Raw genomic sequence first — 25,107 nt, forward strand, 5'->3', positions numbered from 1 at the left:
TAATATTGAGTATCAGTGTTTAGTAATTCTTATTTACAATATGTTGCTATATGCGCAATCATTTAGCATCATTTTTGCTATCAGTAATTCATTTGAATTTTCTATAAATCATTTTAAAATATCAAAGTGCACATTGTATAGTGCTATACACATAACAACCATTGTTATAAAAAAACGTCTTATTTATAACGACATAATTGCAATAGTAATAGTTTTATTGATATAGCAAAATAATGTACACGTCGTGTTGCCTTACACCACAAAACGAGAGAAATCGATGAGTGAGAACATTAGAACTGAAATGTGTAAATAAATTCTTTTTAATACTTAAAATGGTCCCATTAAGTAACAGAAAGGAGTGATTCTTCTCTACAGATGCTAATGTGCATGATATCTAATCCATTAGAGCCCTTTTGGTTGTGATATTCAGGATGTTGCATTGTTACTCAATGGACAGCATGTTCTGTCATCTGCCTAACCTTCAGCCATCAGTGTAATTTCTGAAATTCTGTTCTTTTAACAATGGATAAATTCTCCCCAAATTGTATCTTATCATATTGAGGAAACGTACTTGTTAAAGTCAGCAGCTCTTCCTGCTTTGACAACTTTATACTTGATATAATTTCTAGTTATAATGAGATAACTTTTCCTCATAATGTGAAAGTGTTTCTCAGACGCTGTATACAATACAAGTTAGTGTTATTGATGTACTCCTAGTGCAGATAGGGCATCAAGAAAGAGACGAGTCTCATATATTAATGAATAATAACATAATTTATTGTTTTAAAAGATGTTGTTTTCTTTGCATACATAATGATATGAACAATTGTTTTCCAAACTTCAGTTCAAGCTAAGATGTTCTAAATATATTTTTTTCAAAAGCTTTTGAAGAATGTAATTGATATCGTTTTGTGTCCTTCTCTTTAATCTCCTCATTATAATAAAGGCCAGGCTTTGTTTTTCACCTGAAAATGAATAATAAATAAATAGAGGCACAAAACTCTTCAACTCTTATGAATTCTTATTTGAGTCATAATTGATGAATAAATACATTAGATGCATTCACATTCTCTATGTGAGAGGATATTCCACTTATAATACCTACACACTGCACAGTGCTCAGTATAATGTATGAAAAAGCTGCATAGTGCTGCAGCATAATAATCATGCATGTAATGAGATGACAACCAGAGGAACCACAATCTTTAAGAGTTTATCAAACTACTTGCACCTTCTAATTAAAGGAAGCACAACCCACCAGGATACATTTACATTTGATTTGATCTGGAGAAGAAAATCTCCCCATTAGAACCCTCCTCCCCATGAATATGACAGTAATTGCAGTCTCACTCTGTTCCTGTTGTCCTTCTCTAGTTGAACACATTTAGCTGATTTACCTCATACTGTAGGTTATTATTGTGCTATGCAGTCTAGGGAATCAAATAAATCACTTAGGTTATCTTATTAATTAAGTCAAAACAAATGTGCTAGAGCCAATTTATTCTCTCCAAATACCATGGGATCCCCCACTGCAACTAATAGCGCAGTCTGACATTTCATAGTCTTAACAAATAACCTGAAGTAATTCATTTAGAATGTTCCAATTAGAGATCATTTCTTGCGGCTGTAACATACCATATATACACACACAAATTTGCATTGCAAGTTGAGCAGATGGTGTTAGACTTTTGTTGTGTTTTCTTTTGAAATCCTACTAGCAGTCTTAATTATGAACTGGGGCTTTTTTTAAAGAAATGCTATCTCACATATAGAATTGTTTTGCCTATAACTGCATTTTAGGCTGAAGTAACATCACATTTTATAATGAGCTGAATAGTTATTCCATTTTTTCGTCCCACACTCTGAGAGGATTTGCGACTTTCTTCACTGATAAACACATTAGTAATTTAGAAAGTGTTCTCACAGCAACAGCCCAAAGCAGGCAGTGAGACTTGGAGCCAGTGTATAACCCAGGCATATGACAGTGTGAACCTCAGTGCCCCTGCCCTCACCCGCCCCTCAGGCCCTCAGTGGAATAACACTTGATCCATAGCTCTTGAGTCTCTGTCCACGCCTCCCTTTTATGGCCTGTGGGCATGTGAAGACCCCGAGCCAGCCGTGCTTATCTGACCCTAACCTTGGCGTATGGTGACCTTGACCTGCACCTCACCCCTTCCTCATCCTCAGGGCTACATCTGTTCCTTTCCCTAGGACACCCAAGTAGTTAGTGATATTGAAACATCACCTTGGGGCTCCATTTGTTTTCTCTGGAGAGGTCAGTGAGGGGTTGTCATTAGGACTGAACTTGATCCCCTGCTTCCCCATAAATTGGTCTGTCCGTGCAAGGAGTGAGCACACTGTAAATAATGAGCGTATAATGCCGAACATGAAACTGAATCTCAAAACTGACACTCGAAACTTTCTCCTTTTTATATTACATAGATGCATTTGTTTCCAGTCAAACGTGTTCATGGTGCGAAACTACAAAACCTCAAACACATGTAGAGCACAAATGTAGCTTGTGAGGCAAGCAGTGTTTCTTGGTTTAACAATTGTTTCTGAAACAAAAGAAGCCTGCATTTGAAACCTTTTTTTATATGAATAGTTAAACCTAACAAAACAACAACAACACACACACCAGTTGTTGTCACTTTTCTCATTGAGTAATTACAGCCACTTAAAATGTAACCTCACCTAAAATAAAGCATACATTGTGTTAGCCTCACAATTGTTTTGGGTGCTGTCATTTCAACTCATTGGTTTGTCCCAGGATGATATCTTGATTGCGATGCCCTTTATTATTTTGCTTAGTGTTTCGGCAGTTCTGTGAATTGGCTGACCTTTTTGTGAGTATTACCTTCATTCTCTCCTGCAGAAAAAAAGCGTCATTGCCACGCGGCTATGCGATGGAAGATGGAGTTGGTATTAATATTAATGAACATGCACTGACAATGTCAGATTTTAATGGATAGTAAATTAAAGGATTCTCATTGATAATTAACTTTGTGTGAGCAATAAACACCCGAGGCAGGATGCCATCTTTGTTAGCAAAGATATTTTAATAAATCATAAGAGGGATATAAAATGGTTTATTCTTTCCTGTCGTGGAGATCAAATTCATGCCACACAACCAGTAAAGGAAAGATGTGTTTGAGATATTAAGGGGAAGAAAGAAAGCCACATAACGTATCGTATCGTGTTCGCTAAGTACGTGAAAATGTATTTTCCTTCTCTATCAGTCTCATGGTATCATATCACACTGGAGTCAAGGGGGAGGCTAAAGGTTACAACTCTGAAACATGGCATTGATCCTAACACCTGACAGCATCCCTCTCTCTGTTTCTTGCTGTCTCTTTTTGGTCTTTGTAATTATAACACACGTCATTTTCCGCTTTTGTTACTCTTCTTTTCATTGTGAAATAAAACAAACCAAGAAACAGAGACAAAATAAAAATAATAACATGATTGTTACCTTAGATGTGATGTATCTCCGTGGTGTTATCAAAGGCAGTAGTTAAGGACAAATTATTCTCTTATCTTATTCTCTCTATTACAACTGCCGAGACGTTAGTCTGAAACCAAAGGTGTTGACGAGCCTGGTGTGCTCTGCATATCATAAATCAAACCTAACTGACAGTTTTTTTAAAGAGAATAAATATCCACCCACTCTCTGTGGAAGGGCCATGGTATTTGTATGGTCAATGTGACCTTTCTCCATACCCTCTCAGATTAGGTGTACGACATAGAAAATTGCGCTCTTGCTGCAGTCCATAAATCATACCAGGCCATTTTTTTCTTTAAAGAGGTATGTAAATACCAGTGTACTAGCTAGGTAAACAACACTAACCCTGATACAAATGGCTTGAAAATTGAAGAAAAGCACCTTATTTTTCAGCTGAAATTGCTTTTGAAACCCAGTCCTGGCACATGGGATGAAGGAGCCATGAAATGATTTGTGCTGGGGGAATAGAAATGGGTTGATGATAACCACACTCGACACAGTTCCTGTGTTGGGGAGTTCTAGCAATGATCAAAGATATCATTGTCGCACATTATTTCCCCCCATGCAGACCCCAAATGCATCAGTATCTGAAGTGACATCCACCCCCATGCACTCAGAGTATATTTTTCGTTTTAGGGGACAACGGCCCTCCACCACAGTACAGCGAGGGCCAAGCTTAACCAGTCAGTCCTGCTGCTGCCATACAAGCCCTCAGAGAACTTGCATCAAACATTGGTTCACATAGTGAAAACATGTATTAATCTTTCATTTGCAAGATGTTAAGAGTTAAATGTTCACATTAAATACAATATGATATACATTATTCCACTATCATATGATGCATACAATATAGAAAAGGAGAATGAGATCTTGTTTCTAAATATAACAGATGCCATCTGAACTTGGGCAAGAATTATTATTTTTTTGAATTGTAGTCCATGTCAGAATAACAGGATGCAATGTTGTTTAGCAACTGAAATTGAAGTGAAATCTTATGCCAAAGAAAGAGGCTTTGTCGTAATCTACAACAACAAATTTATCAACAATAGCAATCGGAGTAAACCAATGAACATATAGTACACAACGGAAACGTTAAGTCTTTGGGGTTTATTTGCAACATAATTGCTGTGAAAGTGGAAAATAATGGGTCCTGTCTGTTGCCGAGTATATACACTAGATTTTTGGGTTGGCAGCAAATGTGGAGCTTCAGTCTGTCCCCTCAGAGTCTTCCGCCATGTGGAGTTTGACTTCTCTTAGTATCAAGTGTAGACAAAAGGATATGCATCTGGTCAGTGTGTACACAAAGCATAAGGAGCTATTCTTCTTCACTGTTAGTTGCGTCATAGTAGCCATTTATTTTAAACCTAATTATGTTTCCATGGCCTTCTTGGCAACTCATCAACACCTGCAATCCTGCACAGTGAGTCTCAAGGAGAGCTGCAGGCCACAGCCCACGACAGCCAGAGGGACCGCTAATTCCCAACATCTGGTACAAGCTGGTGCTGTCCGTAGTATCGCCGTGATCGTGGTATCGCTGCGGTGGACGCTGCTTGGCAGCTTGTGGCATCAGACTGTTGAAGAATCACCCCCATCGTGTTCTAAGCAGAATGGGCGGAGAGCAAACTGTTTCATTTCAGCACGGTGGACCATTGATGCCTGCAGTAGATCCCCTGTTATCTAATCAAACAGCACTGGTCAGTTATGATGCCAACTCCTAAATCCACAGCCGTCTGTAAAGCCGTGGGGGGAGATTAACCGCTACAGCGCCAATGTCCTACATTCAAAGACTTCCTCTTAAGATCTCTTTTTCTGGAAAGTACAGTTATCCATACAAGCAAACACAGACAGACATACAGCCTAAAGTAAGAGTCCTTCATGCTGTAATGGGGCTATCACAAAGACCACACAGCTTGTGTTTTGGAAGAAGACTTGATGCTTTCTAAACCCTCTTTGTCTGAGACCAGTAGAATATCTCCAAGAGGCTTGAGCCGTCGTGGAGCGTTGGAGAACGTGTTGTTTTGCCATGTAGGTGCTGCCTCGTGTGTAAGATCCCCCACGAGTAGAAAACAATAAGAACTTACAAAGAAACATGGCCCAAGACATTTATCCTTTCTGTCTTACAGTCTGCAGGAGCCCTAATAAGAACACATGTTCTACCGTTACCCTGTTATGTAGGTGCACTTCATTATAACCCACGAAGCAGAAGCTCTCACATATACCCAGCAAAGAGCTTTGGGCACTTTTTTAATATTTATATCGCAGCCTGATGTGGCAGTAAGGATATTAGGGAGCTGATGAAATTCTCCACCCAGCTGGACATGTTAATTGAGAAGCCACGATTTAAAGGCAAAGTTCACATTTGTGCAGATGGTGGGACAATGCAAGATGGCAGACCTAGGTCAGTGTCATTTCCAAGCTATACCTTAATGGCAGCAATTTCTTTTCTCTCGCTCCTTTTTTTCTTCAAGTTTGACATATTCTAGTCCCCGAGGTCCATAGCAGTCTTTGGGGCTGGTCTCTGTACCTTAGTGCCCTTGACGGAGGACTATATTTTACAGTTGATATAATGGCTACATTCTCTGTCCCACCTCCACTTTCGGGGTTAGTCTGTGCATTTGTGTGGCATGAAGATGAAAAATGACATTGTAATAATTTGAATGAAAGAAAGAAAGATCCTTTTTTTTACTTTTTTCTTTTTTGAATGTACAAATGATATATCAAAAAGGCTGTTGCACCTTCTGAGTAATGAGTTTTGAGGTACATGAATGACAAAATAAGTTGGATTGAGCTTCTCATTTGTTATCAAAAACTGGTAATTGCTGTAGGTTACTGCCCTGGAGAACTGTATCTCAAAAGTTATAGGACATTGTTCAAATGTCATATGAAACATGACGTTTTTATTTTCACCAGAGCCAACTGCCGCAGGGCCCAAGTTCATCTACAAATACTTGCCTCCTCACTCAGAGACCTGTCCCTATAAATGATGTGCAGAAGTGTGGTGATAATGTGGCCACAAATCAATGGTATTTGTATGATTTCAAATAATAATACAAGATTAGATTGTCAAGGCTAATTCAATTCTAAAGTTATATTACACCAGTGTAAACAGTAAAATGATTCACTGCATGCAGGCATCAGTGAAAGTCACACTGCTGGGAAGTCTAACAGATGGGTTTATCCTTAGTGAGATGGATACTGTCGCACCACACATCTACATCAAATTAGAGTACCCACAGCGAGTCCTCCCCCCACTCTGACCATACACCGGAAAGCAGGTGTCTGCTTAATAATTTGGTCAAAGATCAGTGAGTTAAAGGTTGAGGCCAGGGGCAGAGAGGGCCAGGGTCATCCTGGTGGTAGGGAGGTGGTGAGACATGATCTCCTCAAGTCTGGAACAGCCAAACCCCAAGGTCATCCATTAGTGCTCTGTCCCATTGGTGCGGGAAGACCCACAATAAATTTACTGTGCACCCTTAACCCTTTTAATACTCGCCATGACCCAGATGAGGAGATCAGCTCCCTTAGGGAGGGGCACATTACATTATTAGCACTGTGCATTCATCCATTGACAGCTATTATATTCTAACAGTGTATTATGGGTGACTTCATACTGTAAATGCTTCAACATAAATACTAGACAATAATGTGTAATATAATCATTCTTTTAACAGTTTTTGTTTAGCTGTGAGTTCAGTAGGTTTTAATCAATGAAATTGCCTGAGTCATGTTAATAATACTGTGAGTAAGATTGCATCTTTAATTTAAATTACTGCAAGATATTTTAATATCTAGAATCCCTCCCCTGGCCATCTGTGATCAGTTTCAAACATGCAGATGATAGTGTCTGTGTCTTGCCAAATTTTTAGAGAACATCTCAGTTATGACTGATCATTATCTGGTCTTTCAAACAATGAAGAATTTATCTACCTTCTAATGTGATGCATTTGTCTATTCTTACAAGAAAAGGTGAGGCTGCAAGGAAGGAGGAGAATGAAATGTCAACAGTGTCAACCACTCGCTTTAAATAGGACTCTCCTATGATCCCTTGCTACCATGCTCGGTCAAACCTTTCCAGGTGTCAAGACTGGGCGTCAGAAAAAGAAATTAAAGTGACATAGTGTTGACAGGAAGAAAAGACATTCCAGTTCTCACCCCTCTCAGGACAATGAGGGAGCCATCACCTCGGCTCAGACACAGGCACTAATGAATCAAGCAACACCTTAAGTTCTGCAGTACAGGGGACTTTTGGCCGGGGGCACCCATATAGTGTCATTGATAATGGGATCCTGTATTGGACTGCTGTTGATTTGATGTCTACCGCAACCTCTCCCATGGCCTGCCATTTTGACACAGCTTAATTTTGCCCCTTGCTCATGAAGACATCCTGTTAGATGGTGTTGCACAAGTGTTAGGTCTCCATCTTTCCTGGTTATAGCTCCCATCTCAGAGCCTGAGGACCTTCAGTGTTTTATTAAGCAAAGATCGCTTTGTTAAACATATTTTACCCACAAGGCACATGTGTAATAATGCAGGTGTGAGAGGCAGCTGTGTGTTAAAGTAAGGTGAAGTTATTTGAGTGTAGAATATACAGGAATGGGAAAGCTTCCTTGACTATTTCACTAAAGTAAAAGTACTGTTACTAGTGTAAACATGTACTTGGACAACAAATAAGTAGGTCAGTGAAAATGTTCACCAAGTAAAAGATACTGCGTTACATTATTATATTTTGGTGAGGATTAAGACAAAATTGTATACGATCTGGAAAGGCATGGAAAGTCGTGAAAATGTTTCAGTCTTACACGGTTTATCATGTCTTTCAAAAAAATACTTGAGTAAAGGCAAAATTACAGATCTTTTTTTAAAGTAGATACACAGATACAAAAAAAGATACTTTGTTATAGTAACACAAATATATTTGATTTGTTACTCCCACTCCTGGGAACACAAGTATGAAAGCACCTCCAATCCACAGCATCTTATCCGGAACTGTTTAAATGCTTTTAAATCGAGTATTTTAACGATATGGGAGACTTTTTAAGCTCTGGCTTCTCACTTACATTCACCATGATGCTAGCTAGTTTAAGCTAATACTGTAAGCTATTCTGACTAGCATTGGTTACTGTGAGATTCAACAGCTGGCACACTGCCAAACCTTTCTGTGTGTAACTTTTGTATGATGTTCTGTATACTACAAGATGAAGACTGCAGTTGAACTCTTTTACACTAATCGTGCTTTTAATTATTTTAGGCAGGATTTTTTTTTTTGCTTTACTATAAGTTCTTATGATGAAGATGTGTACAATTAAACACTCCCAACAGTAATCATTTGTCGTGCATCGTTATATCTATAATACAGATTATTTATTTTCAGGCAATAATATAAATAATTGTCAGAAAGTGGTAATAATGGTATTAAGGGGACACTGATTTTGACATTCATGCACATAAGTAGTAATTAGACAAATTAATTTTACCACCAGTATTTTTGTTAATAAATCAGTGTTGCCCAGGGCAGAGTATCACTTCAAATTAATTTCAAGTTATAAAAAGTTGTTTGTCGACTGTAGTTCATGCTTTTCTTTCTTAGATGAAGTGTTGAATATGAATACTGTGCATGAGCAGCATTAAAGTACATGAGAGAATTGTCACTGGATAAAAAAGATGACTTAGTAGATTTTCTGTATGTCCACCCTCCCTTACATGCCTCCACTTTTCCTTCTCAAGCTATCTTTCGTTTCCCCCCAACAGACACACACCACTCACCCCCAACATCCCCCCGCGTGCAGGGCTGGTGGCTCCATTGTGTGACCTGTTCTCACACTGTTCCATCTCCACATCACGCAGCCAGCCTTTCACAGCAGCAATTCAGCAGCAACAATCACACACTCACGCCTCAAAAAAAGACCTCTTGCTCCCTTTGCCAACCAATTAAGAGCCATCTGGGCTTGGATGCAGTAAGAAAGCTCTTACAAAATCACAACTGTTTTCATATTTTCATGATAGGTTTTTGATGTGGAGACTCAAATGTAAAAAAAAAAGAAAAATCTTTGTTTTCATGATACGTCTTTTCTTTGTTGAAAATAAATTATTGTTAATATTTTGGTAATTTGCACAGAGCCAGTGGAGGGCACAACACAGTTTAAAAACATGACAAAGCCAGTCATTTCGTTTGAAGCTGCCATGCAAGTGTGTGATTCCCGGTGAACTTGAGGTCATAGATTCCCAGAAGCTGCGTAGGGCAGGGAATGGAGAGCAGCAGGGTTCAAGCCTTGGGTCACTGGAGCTTCAGAAGTGGCCAGCCAGCTTTGTCCCAGGAGGGATGATGGTGACGGATTCACTGGTGTTTTCTCAAGGTCCACTGAACCCTACAGCAAAGACTCCAACTTAGAGCCTGCAGAAAGAGGGAGCACTCCTCTCATCTCCAGTTCACAGAACTCCAAAAGAGGGGCCGTCTGGACGGGCTCCAGGATGCCTCGAGATACACGAAATCCAGCCACAACCTCACGGTGGCACTGCCAAACCTCATTTCAATCTTTTCCTCCATGTATAATCTGCAGTACACATTAGGCCTCTGACATGCACCGTAATGGTTCATTTCCCCATTGTAGGGAAGTGTTGAACCACTGTGTTGTCAAGTAGGCTTTATAAGGCGAAAAGATATGAATAGAAACTCCACCCTGTCTTTTTTCTTTTCAATCTAACTAAGTTAAAAGGCTTACTTACCCCTAATCAAAATGGCAAGCCCACTGGCATGGTATGTCCCAGCTGTGGCCCCGGCGCAGCATTTCCCTTCTCCCCGTACATTGTTCTGGGCAGCACATCCAAGAGCTCTTGCTGTGTTATGTACTTAACTGAGGTCAGAGTTGTCATTATCTGGGTCTTGTTGGCACTAAGGCCTCCTCTGATGATAGGACTCCTTTCAGACCTTCAGCTTTTAGCACTCCCTAAGAGCTAACCTCTGTGAAGACCAGGCAATCGACCACCTGCAAATCTCGCCCAGGGCTTGGACTGTGTTTAAATGAGTATGCTTTATGACATCCTGTCACATGTGTGCTGTTTGCCCTGACCTGTTGTAAGTTTAGCACAGATGCTCCAAGATCTACCTCTGATCTTTTTCCCCCCTTTTTTTGCAGGGGATTAGTAAAGTTTATATGTACAGACAGGAGACTTATGTTCAGCTGTTAATTAGGTGGCCCAAATTACTGCAGGCCAAAGCCCTGTCACCCATAGACAAATCAAAATCTAGTGCCTGGATTGAAGCTCAATGACAAACTCAGAATACATTGCAGGTATTGTTTTTTTCTTTCTATCGAATCAAAATGTAAAAGCTTGCACAACATTCATATTGGGAAATTGATCTTTAGAAGCATTTTGGCATGGATTGAGGGAAAAAACACAACAGGAGATGAGTGTCTGTGGAGGCTTAGGTTTTATTTCCTGATCTAAGCACTGTTGTAGTCATTCTAGCAACACTTCCTCATTCATGTCAGCCCCATGTTGTTACTCTGTGAGGAATTATTTTTCAGAATATACGGCATTTTGAAAAGATTCATCTCCCCCATGCCTCTCTTGTTCGCTCATTCTCTTGCTCTCCCTCGCTGTCTCTCTCTGTGTCTTACAAACACACACACACACTTAAACACACACACAGCAACATGCACACAACCAGACATGATGCACCACTCTTAAAACCCGCTCTCATCCCAATAGCAATTTTGTCAGAAGTTGACAATGTCTTGATTTAGTTGTCTGGCTGTTCCGGACAGTTTTCCCTGCTGCGCTAATGTGAACAGGACATCCTGCTGGGCACCAAAGAATACCACTTCACGGCAGCCGCATAGCTGGCAGCTTTTATTTATGGTGCTACTGAAATGAATGGGTATTAGTGTCCAAACATTTCACCATGCTCCTGCAGCCACGCACAAAAAGCCACTGATTTCCAGCAAATCTGCACTTATTTTATTCAAGAAGACCAAAGCTAGGGAGGGAAACAGACAGAGAGAGGGGGAGAGAGAAAACATTTATAATGACTTAAAAGACCTCAAAAGAAGAATAGGAATTGCGTTTGAAAAGGATTTACCAGACAGATATCGGAAGAAAAAAAAATGGCCCCTCCGTTTCACTGCATTTTTGCCAGAGTTGAAAATGGAAAATATCTATATCCCTAAAATGACTCAACTTAAGTGCACTATATTCACAAAAACACTTCCTTCACAATCACTCAGTTTTCAGTCGCTCTGTTTTGCCTGACAGTACAAAGCGTTGTGTTTTATAGAGCTGTAGCAGGAAGGAAAAAGTCATTTTTATCATTGCTGAAATTGTTGATTTAAAGTGTCTTCAAAAAATCACTCTTGCTACCATTTTGCAATCCAGGCTGCCTACTGTCTTGTTAACCTGTGCATTTTAAGTGGACTGTTCACATTAGATAGCAGTAGCACTGCTGACTCCTCTTGGCTTTTCTGTAGGGTGCAGGCTGAGGCAGAGTACTCTCCTGGCCCGGCGCTGCACTTTGCCTGGTCTCTGTGTCCAGGACCTCATCAGCACAGAGTCCGCCTGTCCTCGTGTCCCTGCCACTCACCTCCCTGCTCTTCATCTGTCATTCCTGCCCTTCTGCAAACACACTCCACTGACATTTTGAAAAACTCTGGCATTCACCCTCAATATGGATTTTTGTTGATTATAGCTTTCTGTCTGTGAAGATTGCACGTATTATTGACTTTGCAATCCCATGACTATTTGCACAGCTTTTTCCTCCTCTCTGCATCTCGGTGAAGTCCAGCAATAATATTCCCCCTGGTTTCTCATAACCTCTTTTCATTATCCTTTCTTTTTTCATATTTTTCTTTTTTTTCTCCATATATTTTACTAATCCCCTCTAGCTGTGACCCTTTCTTTATGCCACCAGAGATCAGAGTTTCTGCAAAGCTTCGGTCACTGATGTCATTAAGATTGGGATCTGATACACTAGATGTCCATTGGTTAAATGCCCCTGGCCTGAACTCCCTATTGTCCCCTAATTCCAAGCGGCAGCTCTGTTTCACTTGCTGCATAATAGCCTATAGGTTAAAGTTCTGCTGCTTTTGCTTTGAATTTACATCTTTCACAGGCTCCAGTCTCTTGTTCTAAGCTGGCGTTTTCATTTTTTTGTTCTTCTTTCATTTCTAGTGAGCCTCATTGCCTGCAGGCAGCTCGGCTGTTTGTGCTGTAGCTTTCCTGACAATCTCCCACATCCAGGCATCTTTTTGAGGGTCAGAGGAGAGCAACTTGACTTAACAGGTCAACGTAAGTGGGCTCCGCCCTTCTCCAGAGGGGAAGCCATGGAGCCCTCCATTAGAAGCTGACCTCCACGTTGCACTGGTCTGGCCCCGGCCAGGGAATCACATGGCACTGCCTGAGACAGGCTGCTCATTAAAGCCTGCTGCCCATAGCAGGATTAGGACTTTTCATGGTTTATCCTCTACTCTGACAACTGACAATGGACGAGGATAGCTGCTTCAAATGGAGTGTGCATATGAATCATGGAATTATAATTGCTCTTTCATGATGAGAATATTGGAAAATCTATCCACATGCACAATGCATAGAATTAATTGGGGTCTGTTTTCAAGGGCACATTGTTACACTATATGAGCCCAAGAAAATGGGTAGGGTGGTAATGAGGCATGCTCAATACAGCACAGCATCTTTTTCACAGCACCTGTACATGGACTGCTGTTTGCACAAACACACACACACACACACACACACACACACACACACACACACACACACACACAGTCGGATATCTTTTGACTGTAACCTTTACCCACCATGATACCTTTACTCCAAGTTTCACTGCGCTTAATACACAATGGAGTGCACTGTTTACTTGTGTTGTGATGTTTTCAAAGAGCAACCCCATTAACAGTAGTGGCCCATTCCCCACGACCCAGTGGTAGCTACGTAAGGCTGTGCGGGTTACGGAGGGCTGTAGCTTGGGCGCCGAGTAGGAAACTAAGATGACACTACCTCTTGAGCTGTGTGGGAGGGAGAAAGCTAGTAATAGCGAGGCAACAGAACCGCTATCTGCAGCACCAAGCCCCAGTCATGCTTCCTATTTACACCACACCACTGTCTGTTTTCATTATTCACATTTCATGTGGTATCATGGCATGAAAGAGAGTTATTTCCTTGATGGCAGAGGGCAGGTTACAGCTAGCTCTCAGGCCGCACGGCTCACAACAAGTTGGGGCGGGAGGGTGGGTTTTCTGGATTCAAAGCATCAAAACATCCTGCAGTAATATAAAAGAAACATTTCCCCTGAGACGTAATGCCCAATCCTCTGTAGTTACCCAGAACATGTGGCTTTACATGAGCGTAAACCTCAGTATAAAACTAATTATTGTCACTTTCAAATCCTTACTTATAACTGTGGATTGAAGTAAAAAAAACAAAACACTACCTAATTAATAGTGTGAACAACACCATCATGTATATATGTAGTGAAGCTTTTTCACACTTATCTGTAATAAACACAATGTGATATGGTCCAGGTATATTTACAAGGTGTTAATGAACTGCTGGTTTATTACTCTTTTCTATTTCAAATTATTATCATTATAATTATATATAATATATACATTTTAGAAAAAACAATGCATGTTTAAGTTTTTGTCTAGTTTCATTTTTTATGGAATTCTTTAAATATCTGTTTCCAACTCTAAATGTGTAACATTTTCTTTTTTCAGTGACGGGTTAATTTTTGGGAAATATATACAGAATCTCTATAGTTTTGAACTTTTGAACTTTTCTGGAGCTTTCACACCATGTATAAATAAATACAGCAAATGTGTGGATTTAATTTTAAAGTGATTTAAAATGAAAAGAAATATCACATTTCACCTGTTTGGCCAAGACTCAATATTATTAATTTTAAGTTTAATGACCACATAATAAAAAGGGACAAAACTGAAATTAATTTAGTTTTGTGAGCAATAGAGACATTCTTTTGGAGTACTATCAAAAACAGAAAGAGGCCAGAGTAAAGAAGAACTGAAAGTCTGTTAGCAACGCAATTAAACTCTGGTAATGAGGTCAGACATCAGATCCAGTGCAAGTGATATCATTACGCAGGCTGAGCAGAACGGGCCGCTCCAGCTGCCATGGTCTTGCTGTGGGATTAGACTCCCTGTCCTGAGTGCTGCATTTTTACTAGGCTGACCCCTGCCTGCCACTGGGGCACCAGCCACCTCCTGGGGGCTTTGGACCCCAGTCCTGGTGGCAGTGGCACCAACAGGACTGCGGAGAAGTGAACTGTGCTGCCACGTGGGATGACAGGACTCGCCACTCCATTAGAAAGCACAGAGACAGGCAGGCACCAGCACACAATCCACCCTGTGTTGCCAACTACAAATTACTGGGTTCCTCTATTTCAGTCAGCTCATTTGTAAAAAAACAACGAACAATGACTAGGTGATAGAAGGACATTGTGTCAGGCATTAGAGTGCTGCGTTTGAACTTGTTGATGATTAAGATATGGCTAACAAATATAACAACTTTATGCTGTGTTTTTTTTTGGAGAAGGAATCCTCTTTGTTTAGTTAGAATTGTGGTTCATACTTGCAAACAAGATTGAAATAATGAAACATGCAGATTGTTAGCAGTCTAATTTTCCTTCCCCATTGTTTAAAGCCTCGTTTGCAAAGTCCCTAGCAGGAGTCGGCTTAATTTGTCTTTTCTTATTTGGTCTGCTTGTGTGTTTTGTGCTGTTCTCTTTTTGTCTCCCATGATTACTTTGAGGATATCGTTATGACATTCAGCAGCAACAATAATTCTTCTGTTCTAATTCATATCAATTAGTAGGCGATGGTAATTCAAACTGACGGCACAGTGTATCTTGAAAGGCTTGCGAGGATGTTGTGGCGGCAGCATCCCTGTGCAGCCAAAAGCCACCCTCCTTTCCCCTTTCTTCCCCCTTTCGGTCTTTCAGTCCACAACAAGGGGCTCCAAGCAAAGAGGACAATACAAGTCGGAGCCAGTACTTTGATAATTAGTTATTGATTGAGAACAATGGCATGGCGTACACTGTCGTATTAGCTAGACGCCAGTAGGTCGCGACACCAAGAGCAGCCATCAAGAAACGAGGGCCAAAACATGCCTGACTCCCCTAATAAGATATTCCTTCATGTTTTTCTCTTTCATTTCACTCCTCTTTTTCCTTCCTCAGGCATGTTAGTGTTCAGGCTACATGAGGTCAAAAGTATTAATGCTTGTGCACAAACGAGCGTCTGATGAAGGAGAATTTAATTAGAGAATGCCCACTCAGGCTTCTCATACCACATTGCCCTGTTTCTTCTTTATTTCTGCTTTGTTTGTAGGACAAGTGTCCAGAAAAATAAGAAGACTTTTCTTTAAGCATTGTGAATTTGCTGGCACTGCGAACATTGTTTTCATAACATACAGGAATATTGATTGCCAAATGAAGCACTACATACAAATAATGTGAAGCAGTGTTACATATCAAAGAACACATATTCCTGTATGAATTATATTACATGGCAAGAGTCTGTTGAATTAGTTTAATCTTGGCCAGCATTTAAATAGAACATTAAACACTATCTGGCTATTATTATTTACACATGTTATGGATCTGAACTGTACATACAACATGTTTGCCGAGGTTAAAAACCGATGCATTTCACCACACATATTGATGCTTACGGTGGCTGATGATGCATGTCAGAGATGGTGTCATTCGGTGAAAGTTTGGCTTTCAACCAAGCTGTGTTTACATATAATAGAATATCCAGAAATAATTGGTAGGTATCCTTGCTAAAGAGGGATATGTCAGGTTTGGTATTATTGTGAAAGAAGCTCCATAACTCACTTCACCTGATCCGTGGCCTGTAAAGATGCACCTGGCATTAAACAGACAGGGCAGGAGCATCAACTGCACAATGGAGGACTGTCAGGACCGACAGCAGGGCACGGCTCTGCCATCACTGCTCTGACAGGGAGGGCCTCAGAGGGTAAACTGCTTTGCTGGAACTAATTAAACAGATGAAGTTATGACATGAATATGCAGATGTTGTTTACATTTTACCATATGGTATTATTTCAGGTATTAAAGCACAAGAGAGCCTTCCCACTCATTAATGCGAAGGGATGGAGTGAAAACACTGTCTATCAAGAGACACTGAGCGTGTTTCGAGAGGTACGATCAGACTGACACTCTGGTGTTGAAATCTATTTCAAACCACCCAATTAACATAGATGTTGATATCTATTACATTGCTATTTAAATTATTGGTATACTGGATGTTGGATGAGCTATTTCTCATTGAAAGTATTCTTTAAATGTACCTAAATATGTCTGATTTCTTCTCATTTTAAAGTGTAAAATTAATTATCACATTTAGCAGCGTCTATGACATTATTTTACTCTCACTAATCCACAGCCTCCTATTTGCATTTTAATTCAACAGAGTCATACAGTTAACATTTCCTGTTGCTGTATGGCTCAGAGATGCCTCAGTACACCTGCCACAAAGCCAGTTTAATTCTCAATACACAACCTGCATTTAACTCAACTTCTCTGTATTTTTGTTAAAAATAAAGTGTTAAAAGAAGTAGAACTGTCTGAGTTCTTTTCCCCCAGTTCTGTGTGCAGCCGTACCATTCCCCGGGAGCGGGTGCTGAGAGGTTAAGAGGGAAAGGGCCGATGGAGTCGCGTTTAGTAAGAAGTGTGGGATCACGGGGGCCAGCTGGTGGGGTGATGGGGAGCGTAATTGTGCCCGCTGTGTGGATAGGGTGGGGGGTGAAAGGATGGGGTGAGAAGCCCTGGAAAAAAGGGAGGGGAGGGGACACCTCAATTACCTGTGCTCCCTCTGACCCCTCTCTCCCTCTGTCTCTCCACGGACAGACGCACTGTCTGAGAGGCGGGGCACGTTTCCACAGGCAGATGCACATCCCCCTCCTTTGTTCAAGATAGCATTCGCTTCTTTTTCCCGAACTTAATTGCAACAACCTCCCCTCTAATGCGTTTCTCCTTTATTTGTCACTGTCAAAAAAAAAAGAATTTTCTCTTTAAAAGAAAGAAAAAAATATCAAAACATTTGGCTGTTGTGTATTTATGTTTGATCACGGAACTTGGTCAGGCGATATTAGATTAAAGATGTACAACAAAATAAAAAACACATTTACCTGAACTGAGCAGTTCTCTCAAACATATTCAGCAGGTTACATGCAGCTGTCATAGTTTATTTTGGAGCTCCTGCTTGGGCTGATACAGTAAGTGACAGAGACTGGTGTAAAATCAATACTTCACAGGAGTGTGATGTCTTAATAAACTCTCTGTGTTGTTCAGACAGGAAAGCTAGACGTGTACGAGAAGGACTACAGCGCAGGCCATTGTGAAGCTGTCAAGTCTAGCCCTCAAAAGCAGATGAAGCTGTCAGATTATTAATATATTTATACTGACAGGCCCCAAGTCCACCCCTAAAACCCTCCCCTCTTTCAATGTCTCTCAAAAAATATGCTCAGCTTCAAAGACAGAGGCCACTGGGTTGGATGCAAGGTCAAAGGCCAAATACATTTTGAAAGCAAATTCTCTTCCTTTTGCAACCTGTTTTTATTGCTGTCGCTCCCCTTCTCTGTGGCGACCATTCAGCTGAAACTTAGGCTGAATTGGCAGCAGCTTTCAAAGCGCCTGGCAGCCTGGTGATCCTCAGGAGCTCTCAGCTGACATCTCTCTGGGCTTGTCTATGCTCAGGGGTCAGCGCGAGCCCTGACTCCCAGGACCCACTCACTCAGGCGCTACCATGAGTCAGTCCCGCAGACTGAAATTAAAATGTGAAAAGCGGTGCGACTGAAGGCATTCCTCGCCCCCCATGGCATTCTCCTTTCTCTGTGACAGTTCCTCTGAGACTGCTTTTTCTTTCATGTTTCTTTTTTCCCTTTAGATTATTTAACAACATGCGAACAGAGCTGTCAAGGAGAGACATGCTTGATCGACAGAGCAAGGGAGTGTCTTAGTCAACACAAGGTTAAATTCGATTTTCTGCATGTTCAGTACGCTAGTCTCAAGCCAGTTATTGCCTTGGTTTGATGTTTTTTGATGGATCAATTATCCATTATAACATGTTGCGAAGCCAAACATAACGGCAACTATGACACCTGTCACAATCTTCTATTAGGGTACGGAAATTGAAATAATTTAATGACAGCTAATTTAGTCTTTGTTTTGAATCTCATTATGGCCGCAGTAATTGTGTTCTATAAAAAAAACTGAAAGTGAAATATGACTGCACACTCAAAGTAAAGTCCCCCGACTAGAGCTATTAATTTGATATCTCTCAAGGAAAACAGAAGATAAATAATGAATACATTTTGCTTTATCAGATTCAGACAAACACAATTTTGAAAAGACTATGAGATCTTGGAGATTTATTTTTTACTTTAATGCCCCGTTTAGATTAAGTTGAAGTCTGAGATAACGCTAGAGAAAACAGAGGCAGGAAAAACCTTTCAAAGCCTCAATATTAATCACTTATAACAATAAAACTGTTAGTGAACATATAGAATAATTTAGAAAAAATGTAGAATAAATATTGTATTATGTTTAAAATATATATACATATTATGGGTAACATGCCATTAAACAGTACAGTTTGTCTGACCCTGAAAAGCTTTAGAACCCGCAGCAGTCTGCAATGTTGATGAGAATTTCCAATTATCTCCACATCATATTTAGCTCCGCGCCACGTAATAAGTCAAAGATGTTACTTCAGATGGGGACAAAAGCGCAGAGACCTGAATAGATGTGATATGCTTGTCAATAACACGCATGTGAGAAAGCTGCGTGGGAGCGTCTTATCGGTACATGTGTGCATATACTTGAATTTGCAAGTAAAGAGCCTTATTGTGATTAACCACGGTACATTCTAGTTGGTATCATAAAGAGAAAAAGGGGACACGATGTGTCTCCCCTTTTTTCAGGGATTCGGTAAGCTCTCTGTCAATGGTTTGGAGTTGAATTGCCCCGGATAGCTCCCCTCATTCCATGGAATGATCTCAGACCTAATTTACTGGGCAGCTCAGGATCCAAAGCATACAAGGCTCTCCTCTGCATAGAATGTGTGAAATAGATAGAGCAGCCATCCCTCAGATGTGCTGAAGTAATCTTCAGCCAGAGCTGGTCCAGCAGGCCTCACCTCTAAAGGGATTGATGCAGTGTCAAAACCTTTGGCTCAGGGGTCATCCTCTCTTCTTGCCTCTCCAATCTGACAAAAGCTGAATTTCTTTCCCTCACTATTCGTTTCTCTTTTTTCTTCTATTGAATTCATCAGCGAGGGAGGCATGAGATGTGAATGAAACATTTTCATTAGAAGGGAGGAGAATCCCCGGTCAGAGACAAGGCCGGAGCTCATCTGAGCCAATGACATCCCCACCAATTCTTTCCTCTCTTTTTTTTGTGTCCTTCTTACTCTACCCAGCTGTCATTCTCTGCGGTATGTGGCAAGCTGATTGAAATCAGCACTGTGTCAGGGCCGTCATATCTCAGGGAGACATAAAACATGCAGAAACATCAATAAGCAACAGGCCGCTGACAGCTTTCAGGCACCGATGGTGGCGAGGAGAGATGAGGGGAAGGTTAGGACTCTGGGGGGGATGCTGCGCAGTTGAAGTGTCTTCTCCAGGCTTCACTGAGACCCAGGGAAGACAAGATAAAGTCTATCAGGTTATCGCCTAGTTCAAGTTGCTTCTCGGACAGCAAGGCCACTGGGACGCTGGATGTCAGAAGATCTGTGTGTGTGTGTGTGTGTGTGTGTGTGTGTGTGTGTGTGTGTGTGTGTGTGTGTGTGTGTGTGTGTGTGTGTGTGTGTGTGTGTGTGTGTGCTCATGCAGGTGTACGGTATGTGAGGGAGACGTTGCTTCTAACTATAAATGTTGTGCACTGCAATTTCATTTTCTACTGCCTGATGAACATAGTGTCATACAGTAAATGTAATGTATGTGCTCAAGCTGTCAAATTAATATTTTGTATATATTTAGATTTCTTGGTTATTGTTTTTTTTGCAAAATACCTGAAAAATGTGTTCCACTACAAACATTGAAAATAAGCCCTTTTTTGTCATGTGCTCGTAGAGTAAGATTGATAATGAACTAGTTATACCTGGTAGTGAGGGCCAAGAGATGCTTTGGGATTTCCAGTGTGTATTTAATTCACTAATGGGAGGTAAAGGTGATAGTCTGTTAGATCGCAGCCTGACACTGCCTCTTACCACTGCTAATTAGGCAAGTTTTTTGCCCAGAAGAAACTGCTGAATCTCTGGTTTCTCATGCCTGATAATGGTCATCACGCTGCCCTAACCTACCTGTTTGGAATTATGATACGGGACAAATAGTCAGCTTTACAGGATCCTGACTTTGACGATGTATACTCACCAGTAATTAGGATGACATAGCAGTCTATGAAGGGAGCAGAGTTTTGGCTGAAGTTGAAGTTTCCCCAAAGTTGAAGCTTATTATTTTTGTGTTGATGGGTTAACGTTGTGGACAGGCGCCCATCTACATATCAAATGTGACTCCCATTATTTTATGTTTCTCTCTGCTAACGGTGCCTCCCAGCACTCCTCCATGTTCTCCTCCATCTGCCTCCTGTCCATTGATCAGCCTTCCAGGGCATCAGTCTGTTTAACATCTGCTACAAGTTCTAGCAGCTCAGGTAACTATCTCGCTGCTCTCCACTGGCTATTGATCTTCATGTCCACCTGCAGGAACATCTGTTTCAGCATGTCGTTTGTCAACGCAACCGGCTACTTTGTTTCGCTTCACGTCTTGTCCACTTTCACTCACTCCCACGAAGAGAATTTACTCCTAAGTGCTTGCAAAATTGGTGTTTGCATTGTTCTAATAAGGTTTTTTAAATTAGTCACTTATAGTTATTGCATCTTGGCAAATAGTCGGAAAATGTATCTTTAAAGAAAAAATGTGAACTTCCCAGTACAACCAAATACAACTTAAAATTGTATTAAACAAAAATCGATATTTTATAACAATTAATATTATTTACCAACACACACCTGTATGTTTGGGGAAGCTTCCAAATATACTGAACTTATACAGTTTAGTTAGTGCATTCAAACTATTTACTTTTTCTGCTGTTCGTTCACATTTTATATATATATATATTCAATATTATATTATTTTGCATTCTAAATCCAAATAATTGAAAATATTAAATTACCAGAAAATACAATTTAAAAAGGATGGTATGCACAAAGCAAACCACAAAACAGAATGTATTATTTTGATAAAATAGTTGTGCTGTTAAATGTGCTGTAAATTATATTTTATAAATAGCAGTAGTCAAACAGTTTACAATACACAATATAAGAAGACAACAGACCGCATTGTATGTATTGCTTTTTATATTATACTGGGCTGAACGTGTGAGAGTCACGGGCCGGGGAGAGCTTGCATCTTTCTCTCCTTCACAGGCTTCTATGGCTCGGAGGAACTGCTGCTGCACGGTTTAATTTGCTCTTTTGTAATGATGGGGCGTAGGTTAGTTAATTTCAATTTTTGATTTCAAAAGCTATCAAATACAGCTCAGATGAGAAATCAATTTTCCCAGCTGCCCTGGCTTTGTGGTGAAAAGAGCTCCCGCCATTGGTGAACAGCTCGTCACATGACCGAGTCAGGGATTAGTTCAGTAGGCCCATGTTGTCATCACCTCAATTACAGGCTGCCTCTTGTCATTTACCTCTATAACATCTCATTCTCAGGCACAACTCATATTTAATTCATGAAAGCCTGCACTAGAGTAATTGTAATAAAGATTGTTGTAGAAAATTTGACCAAATTCAGACCGCAGCTTTTAGTTTTGCATGCCAACGTCAGTGATTGTGTCATTTGCTATAATTTGGGACAAACAAAGATGGAACAGTAAATTTCCCATGTCGGTCTGATGAAGTCCAATGTTTTTTTGGAATGTACTAAAAAGTATAAAATTAAAAATCTGTGCATGTCCATTAAAAGCAAGGTGTATTTTATTTATTTTTTTAACAAAAATAATACATTAAAGAAAAAGACCATGATGATTTTAATTTGAAAGGTAATAACAATCATCAATGGCATTATTGGAACTGTCATGTGATCAGCTTTCTGAAAAGGTTAGTGTGCCAATAACCACTCACCAAAAGTCTCTTTTAATCACAGTTGATCAGCCAAACTCGCGTTAAAATGTGTTAATAAATCAAATATAAAAGGGCACCTCTTTGTTTAAGTCATAGACTTCACAATATAAACAGATATGTGTGCTGAATGAGTTCAATACAAAATATTTTCCCTTTTTGATACATGTCTCTACATTTTGACGCTACAAAAAGCTCAAAGAATTTTGTACTGTGTGCGAGCATATTTTACATTCTTATGAAGACTTTGGTTTGGAAATTTGAATCCATTCCAACATTTCCTTTTGTCAAACGAACCTTCTTTTCCTTTGTACAACACAAATTGACAATTTGTTAAGTAATCAAAGAATCTCCTTTTTTTTCATATGGATCAGTTCACAAAAAGTAGAGCAGACGCAATTTCTGGACATATCATGAGATTATAGCCGGCTTGACAGTTGCGTTATTCTATGTGGTTTCCATGACAACTGTTTGGGTGAGGCCTCCAATAAAACCAACCTCAGCTGTCATCTCTTCACCTAAAAGCTTTGTAATTGCTCTCATTTGCATACTACAATTAAGTGTGTTAGCTCACAGCAAGAACAATCAACCTCCACTAAAGACTGGAAATAGTATAATTATTATATCAGTGGATTTGTATAAAATATCACTGAAGAGCTTTTGTCTGACGTCGGCTTTGCACCGGCTAGATTTACCATTTATTTTCATAAATATACATATTTCACAATCAGTGATCAGTAATGCGTAGGCATGCCGGTTAAAATGTTGTGATTACCATTTTCAATCAGAATTTTATTATTGCCTTATGGTCACATAAAAATGGCAGCTTTATTGTAGAAATGACCATTAAGGTTCCTGCCTGTTGGTCAATACAGTGAAAGATATCCTCATCCATTTTTGATTGGAGGCTTTTTGACTCAGTGGCACCCTTGACTAGCTAGAAACAGAATGATTTTCAGTTGTGGGAGACAGTTTGAACTGCTGATTGAATGGAAAGGTTATGTGCATTGAGCTCTAAGCATTGTTTCTCTCTCCCTCAGATGCGCGGAGGCTGTAATGAAGAGCTCTTGAACTCGCAGTCAGAGAAGCTGTGACAGGAGTTCAGAAGGATGCCTCTTTGGCTCAGCTGGACGTACGACACACACATACCAGAACACACTCAGGCACACATACACCCGGAGACGGCAACAAACAGCTAATACAGAAATCAAAATGAAACTGTCACTCACACATTGTTTCACAAATCACTAGCTTTTCATTTAAAGTGTCCACATTTCCAATCTTCATACTGGTATTGGAAAAATATCAAAAATCTACCTCTGCACTTCTGTTTTATTTTCCGTTTTCCTCTATTATTTACTTTTGGGAACCGCTTTGACATGAACTTAGAGGTTACAAACGTAATATGATCATGGAGGCATAACTGGAGTTTGTGAGCTATAAAAGCAGCCGTAGCCGAGCTGTATTATCAAGCCTGTGATACTGTAGCACATCTTTGGGCATGTACATTATATTCAGAATTTTTGCCTTCAGGCCCTGAATTGAAATGGAAGACCAAATGGCACAAATGGCAAGTGCACCATTCCTAGCTCTCTGCAGCTTCCCAACACAAACTGGTCAAGCAGAAATGAGACCTGCATCAATTTTAATTTGTATTTATCCTGCTGATGACCCGCTCCTTTCACTCTGCTGTTGGAGGCACAAATTACACCCATCATAACTCTGATTCCAACAGCCCACGGTGTGCTATCAGAAAATGAGTATGGCTATATACCACCGGCAGGTTCAAGGTGTCACAACACAATTATACAATCATGCAACCTGACGAGCTTTGACTGGTCGCCGTTGTATGACAACTAAGCTGGAGGGCCACGCTGTCTGTCACATCCAGGCGGGTACGATAAGTTCACTCAAGAGTAGACTGTGCCTCAGAGACGGCTTGGCTCTATCTAAATCAGTTAAATATCACACAGCTGCTGCAGTCTGGGGTGATTTTTTTGGGGGGGATGGAGGAGGGTATAAAGACATCTGAACTTATCTTTGACTTTGTCAGGTTTTTATTCAGCACAGCAAATTGAGCCTGCAGAATTTGTAAAAAAAAAAAAAACATAAATCAAAGTGATATAACATTGGCAGCCTGTGTATCATTATTATAATTAAGTTATCAATGAGGAAAGTTAAACATCGTATACATACTGCAGTGCTGTGCAGCAGCTCACTGTGACTTTCAATCAACCCTAATCCTTGTGTCTCATAAAACTTAGACCAAAAAAATGAAGGGAAGCTCCCCTGCCTGGATCCCCAGTGTGATCTCGGTGTCAAGCCATTAGGCTGTGTGAAATGAGGTGCCACTCATGAGTTATAATGCTGCACATCTATAGATGCAATGGTAAAATATAGCCCTCCAATGCTCAGCCCTCTGTTGGAGTT

This window comes from Taurulus bubalis (genome assembly GCF_910589615.1).
Source record: "Taurulus bubalis genome assembly, chromosome: 9".
In the NCBI taxonomy this organism is placed as follows: Eukaryota; Metazoa; Chordata; class Actinopteri; order Perciformes; family Cottidae; genus Taurulus; species Taurulus bubalis.